Source organism: Triticum dicoccoides, chromosome 7B (genome assembly GCF_002162155.2).
Source record: "Triticum dicoccoides isolate Atlit2015 ecotype Zavitan chromosome 7B, WEW_v2.0, whole genome shotgun sequence".
Classification (NCBI taxonomy): Eukaryota; Viridiplantae; Streptophyta; class Magnoliopsida; order Poales; family Poaceae; genus Triticum; species Triticum dicoccoides.
The window spans coordinates 731,997,151-732,003,772 of NC_041393.1; positions in this window are offsets into that span (position 1 = coordinate 731,997,151).

The window sequence follows — 6,622 nt, forward strand, 5'->3', positions numbered from 1 at the left end:
TCCTGGGGCCACATTGGCAGGCGAAAAGTCAAGCCAACCGCCCAGATTCGGCTCCTACCCCTCGCGCTCGGACGCCACCCTGCGCCACCCTGCCGTTCCCGGCACCGTCCACCGCCCCCCGCAGCTAGGTAGACCATCTCCCGCTGGAAAAAAGAAGGGGTTTCGCCGAGGTAGCCTCTTCGCCGCCATCCGGGCACCTTTTCTGGCGTTCCGGCTGCGCAGGGCCTGTACACCGGCGGGCTTGCGTGCACCTTGCCCACAAGGTGTTTGGTGAATTGCCTGGCCCAGTGATGGACTCCGAAGTTGAGGAGGCGCTCGCGGCATTGCTGGATGAGGAAGCCGAAGCCGACGTCCAGGAGCAGGAGCATCTCATGGTGCTCGCCGCCCTCGCCGGCCTGCTCGAGAGCAGTGAAAAGCCGTGGTAAGGTGGCTTGGCGCTTGGGCGGGTGAAAGCAAAGAACCGGCTTCGTCTGGAAGGCTACTGCATGCTCTACTCGGACTACTTCGCCTACGCTCCATTGCTAGGTGAGAAAACATTTCGGCACTGTTATCGGATGAGCCGAAACCGCTTCCTCCGGATTGTGAAGTCCTTCCGGGAGTTCGGCAGCTACTTCAAGTGCAAGAAGGATTGCACCGGCAGACTTGGATTCACCTCGATCCAGAAGTGCACAACAACTATGAGGATGCTTGCATACGGAGCACCCGGTGATTCACTCGACGACTATGGGCGCATGGCCGAGTCCACCACCATTGAGTGTTTCTACAAGCTCTGCATGGCAGTGGTGGTAGTATTTGGACCACAGTACTTGCGAACACCCAATGCGGAAGATACTGCTCGGATCCTAGCACAGAATGAAGCAAGAGGATTTCCTGGGATGCTTGGAAGCATCGACTGCATGCATTGGAAATGGAAGAACTGTCCATTTGCATGGCAGGGGTTGTACAAAGGCGCCAAAGGCGGTTGCAGTGTGGTGCTTAATTAAGGCAGTGGCCACACAGGACCTCTGAATTTGGCACTCTTTCTTTGGGATGCCAGGAACTCACAATGACATCAACGTCCTACAATGCTCCCCAGTCTTTGCCAAGCTTGTTGAAGGTCATTCTCCTCCGGTGAACTTCGATGTCAATGGACGACAGTACAACAAGGGATACTATCTAGCTGATGGCACTATCCGAGATGGTCGACATTTTTTAAGACCATCTCAAACCCTGTGCCAGGAGGCAAGAACGCCTGGTTTGCGAAGATTCAGGAGGCTTACAGGAAGGATGTCGAGCGGGCATTTGGTGTGCTCCAATCTCGATTTGCTGTTGTCCGGTTCCCTGCTCAGACCTGGTCGAAAGATCAAATGTGGGAGATCATGACTTGCTGTGTCATCTTGCACAACATGATCATTGAGAGCTAGCAGGAAGAGCCAGTGTTTGACACTGAACCATATTACAAGTAGGGTCCTCTTGCCCAAGTTGATCACCAGCTACCGGCAAACTGGACTGACTACCTCAATATGTGTCAGGAGATCCGAGACCCATAGGTGCATCAAGAACTGCAACACGATCTGGTGGAGCACCTATTGAGGCTCAAGGGCGAGGCCGGGAATGACGTGTGATGAAACTTGAGTTTTTATTTGTTAAACTATATAATTTGTATTGAAATATTTTGTTGAACTATTTGACGGTGTGAACTATTTGATTTATGTGATGAAACACGCCGAAACACGCCGAACTAATTGATTTCTATTTGTATGCAAAAATTCACGATGATGACTGATTCTAGCTGTTTATGCTTACACGATGAGGATGCAGTTAAAGCGTATGCCCAGGCAGATGTAACAACCAACAACCTTGATTGAAGAACGGGATGCACGTTGCTCCCAAAAATTGAGCCGACAATTCATGAGAGTTGTCAGCATGGACCATGGAGGCTATAATTTGTGTGGTGTTAGTAGTTTGTGTAGGATATTAGTGTTACCCATGAAATTTTAGTAGTTTACTTGGTTGAAATTTTGGTTGCCGTATTTTGTGTGGCTGTGTTGGTACCACTCGGTTCGGTTTCAATCCAAGTCGAACAGCTCCGCGCACTAAAAACTGAGAAAGTGATGCCCCAGCTGAATAATAAGTCTGCAAGAGCGACTGTGAGCATAGAATTAACCCCAACAAGAAAATCTCTCAGAGCACTATATTGTCTATAGGTATGATAATGTGAAGAAATGATAATTGAAACAAGTAATAATTCTTGTATTAGTGACTCTCAAGGAGATGTACATTCCGCCATTGGAAACTGGGGAAACAAAAAACAAATTCTGAATAGAATCACATTTTCTTTATAAGAATCTGTGCCTACAATTCATGAGAATTTATTTTTTTGTGGGTAATTCATGAGAATTTCAGAATAGCTCCAGAGAATATTTCCACATAAAATATTTTTAAAAGGAAGTTTCCGCTGTTCATGACAACCTTGACCAAAATTATTTCCATATCATAACTGTACACTTACCTTTTTCTATGGATCCAATATCCCGGGAAAATAGAATGGCATAAAAAAGAATGATATAAATTAATGCCTAGTCATGTTCCACACATCATCCAATTCCTTTCATCAATTAATGTTTTTGCAACCGAGACACATGCTCCATCATTAACAGTAAAATCGGAAAAATAGTAAAAAAAAATTCAAAACATTCTGAATTTGTTTTGTGATAAATGTTGATGAATGTTTTCACTTGATGAAAAAATATGTGATGAAATGACATTTGTTGAAATCTGGGCAAAAAAAAATCACTGCTCCGAAAAGACTATTGTTGGAAGCATTTTGGAGCATTTTCCATTGCGTCGCGCTGTCGTTGTGTTGCATTGGTAGTGTCGGGCCTGTGTGTGCCCCCTTTGGCCTCGTGCCCGGTCACCGGCCGCACATGATTGCCCTGTTTCACACAGCACACGGCGCGTTCGCCTTGTGCTGCCTTTTTTTCTTGTTCTGTCGCCTCGCCACCTTGCTGCTTTCCGCATGGCCTTGTTGCTTCTTTTCAAAAGAAATTTTTGAAAGTACAATACTCAATAATTTCTCTCTGCCTCTGCCATTTTTCTAATCTTCGTCCGTTTCACACCTTTCGGAGGTCACTTCCATTTCTATCTATTTCTTGACCTTTTTAAAAGGGGAGATCCTTTTGTGTTCACGTGACCCCTCGTTTAGGGCTAATTGAGCAGACCCACAAAGTGACCCCGGGTATCTTGGAGACTTTACGAGGCCACCGAAGACGGATGTTAAATTACAATCAAGAGGCATTTTTTGTTGGCGCGCCTTCATTTTTGTTTTTGTATCTCAGGCAATGTTTTTGTCTTGCTCGGAAAGTGTTTAAGGAGATTGGAAGGCCCTCGGGGGGTTGTTCTTGCTCGGAAATCCACTAAGGTTTTGTTATGTTTTTTCGTTTGTCTTGGATGAAACCAAGTAAATATGGATGCTGTAAGTTGGGTTTCTGTTTTGAGTGAGAAATGAAGTCAGGGAGCAGGGCTCCTGTTAATTGAAAAGAATTAACTATTTTGCACCCCGAGCGGGGCATGGTTCCAATTCTAATAATCTATTTTGCATCTGGGACCAGATGAGCCCATGTGCGAATAGTAAATCATTTTGAATAGCAAACAAATTCGAAAACATCTTTTTTTTGTGGGGCAAGATGTTCGTGTGTGTGATACCCATGCAAATTTTGGTGAAGACATTCGAGGAGGTCGTGGCAAACAAGACATATTTTTTGAGCATATATGTGTTTGATAGCATATATATATGTATGTGTTAGATAGCATATATATGTATGTATATGTATCTGGTTTTGTATATTTGTCGGGTTTGGTGAGAATTGAGTCTGTTCGGGGAAAATATTTGGCCAAGACATGATCCGGACCAGCACCCTAACTGAAGAGAAACCCACCCGAGTCTCAAAGCACGACCATTTGCCACTTGAAAAATTCATCCCAACCACCACCACCACTTTCCCTTTTTTTTGGCCACATCAAGTTTGCAATGGCTGCATAGATTGTGCAAACTTGGGTTTTGACGCTAATATAACTCATGTCTAAAACCCTCCCCACACATTGTTTTGAGTTCATAACCACTGGATGATCACCCCTATGACGGGCACATCACACACGGTCCGAGAGGAAATGACAGCCAGCCAAACAGTTATAGTCCACGACCATGTTGTCACAAACTCATCAGAAACAATCAACGCATACACTGGAGTGGCACCAGGGGAAAGTGGTAGTTTTTTTCCAATCACTTCTCGGATGAGGCTCTATGACGCAAACATTCTACTACAAAGTACTTGATACTCATATATGCTTAAGGAATGGAACCTACTGCTGAGCACATGTTCATAACTTTTGATAGAAAATACGGATGATAGATAGGGTCAGGAGAAGAGATGTGGAAGACAGGAAGCCTCCCATAGGTTATTTGGGCGTCAAACCTGAGGGCCCTCTAAGCAAACGCCACAATGCGTTTAATACATATGTACTCCTTATGTAAAAAAGAAAGGCTTACAATAATAATAAGTCAAGCAAGTGTTTTTCGTTAATTCTATGTAATACTCCAAGATGGTTGGACCAAACCAAAGGTCTGAGTTTATGCACACTACAAAACAGCTCTATTGTTGATATAGCTTATCACTCATGCCGAGCGATATAATCAAAACAATTACGCACTAATTTTTTTGCGGGACAACACAATGTTGTCTCTATGTTTCTCCTCTTTATTAAACATATTGAGATTAAATTGTACTGGTTAATTAGTTATGTGCTCAATAAATTATTCAAGCAAAAATATGTCTATATTAGTAATGAGGAACATATATCATCCAAATTCTACAAATAAAAATGGCTTGACTCAATGAGTTAATCAATTAACTTTTGTTCCAACTTGGAACGACGACCAAGGAACATCTACTACATGGACACATATACATCAGCTAGTCAAATCAAGAAAAGCTGCGCCATGACAGTTATACCATATGTATACCCATAACTATTTTCATGTAGAATATTAGGACCTAGCTAGCTAAAGATCTCCTACATTAACTCCCAAAAGACTTGTGCTAATTTGAATGCCAGGGTAACAAGGTCAAGGAAAGAGTTAAATACACTGGTGGTGCCTCAATTTATTTTGCGCCTTCAGTTAGTACCTAAAGTTCCAAAATACATGAAACAGGTGCTCGAACTAGTCTTGCCATACAAATACGGTGCCTGCAGTAGAAATAAATTGTTGGATGTAGAATCGATGGTGGAACTCATGGTCGCAGGTTGCATTGTAGGCACAGGCTGTCCACCACGGCAAACTATCATGGTGGATTCTCACGAGGTCGAATTTATATATGACGCTAATGCAAAAGGTAACTTTGTAGCACGAGGCACATTGTGCCCGTTTTCCTGAAGTTCAGTGAAACGAAGTTCTACAGGTCAAAAAAATTCTAAAATCATTTATATGTGCACACATATAAATGTAATACATAGTGCGAATTTTCTTCAAAATCAGTCTTTTTATGTGAGATATCCAAAAAAGACAAATACATGCAAAAATCAGCTGTTTTTTATCTTTATTTCAGGGTAAAATATAACATAATTTCAAATGAAATTTGACAGTCAGAGAACATGCACACGTTTTTGTTGTGAAAAAGAAAAAGAAACTTTTAAGTGCCAGTTTTAACCTTTAGGAAAACGTGCTCAGTGCCCACCGTAATCCAAAAATCTGCTTTGGTTGCTATGTACCTCTTCTAGCGTTTCATCTATATATGGCACTCATATGGTTCGGCACGGGTTTTTTTTTCAAGCTTGTCTTTACTTTTGTTGTTGATATTGTTTCTACCTTTTGAAAGAACAAAAGTAAGAAAAAAAATTACAACTGCCATAAACTTATAGAAAGTGCTAGTGCATTTGAAACATATCAACATGTTTTTGGAAAATGTTTCACATGTATTCAAAAGTTAGAACGTGTTTTTGAAAACAAAACGTGATGCATTAAAAAAATGACAATGTGTATTAAAAAAAGGTTGAACATGTTTTAGAAATGATTATTATGTAAAATTATCCTTACATTTCTAAAAAAATGTTGTCGTGTTTTATGCATTTCTAGGGTTTAAGACTATTACACAATAAATTTTAGTGCATGTTGAATAGTTCACAAAATAAAATGTTGTCAAATTTTTAATATTTTGGAATTGTAGAAATACAATTAAGATACATAATAGTTGTTTGTGCTCCTTGTCTGGAATGAAGGTATATAAATTTACATAATAGTTTAAAATATTGCTTGAAAATTTTAAATACGCACAAATTTTTGAAAAAGTAATTTTACCTCTTCAAAGTAGAAAACAATGAAAAAATAAAAAATATTTAATAATACATGGTACTTGTATATTGATCATTATTATATCTTTATTTGGAAAAGTTTATGTGTCATAAAACTAAGCAGGAACTTAGAAAAAATAAAAAAATAAAACTGGTGGATAACGCATCATAAAAGTTTGAAAGGAGCATATGTCGAATTGGTTTACAAAGCTTTCTAGCTAATACTTGTAGGTACCTAATAGTTTGCTCGCATGGCTAGATCCCGATGTTTGGTAACCTGGAGGTGCAGGTTCTA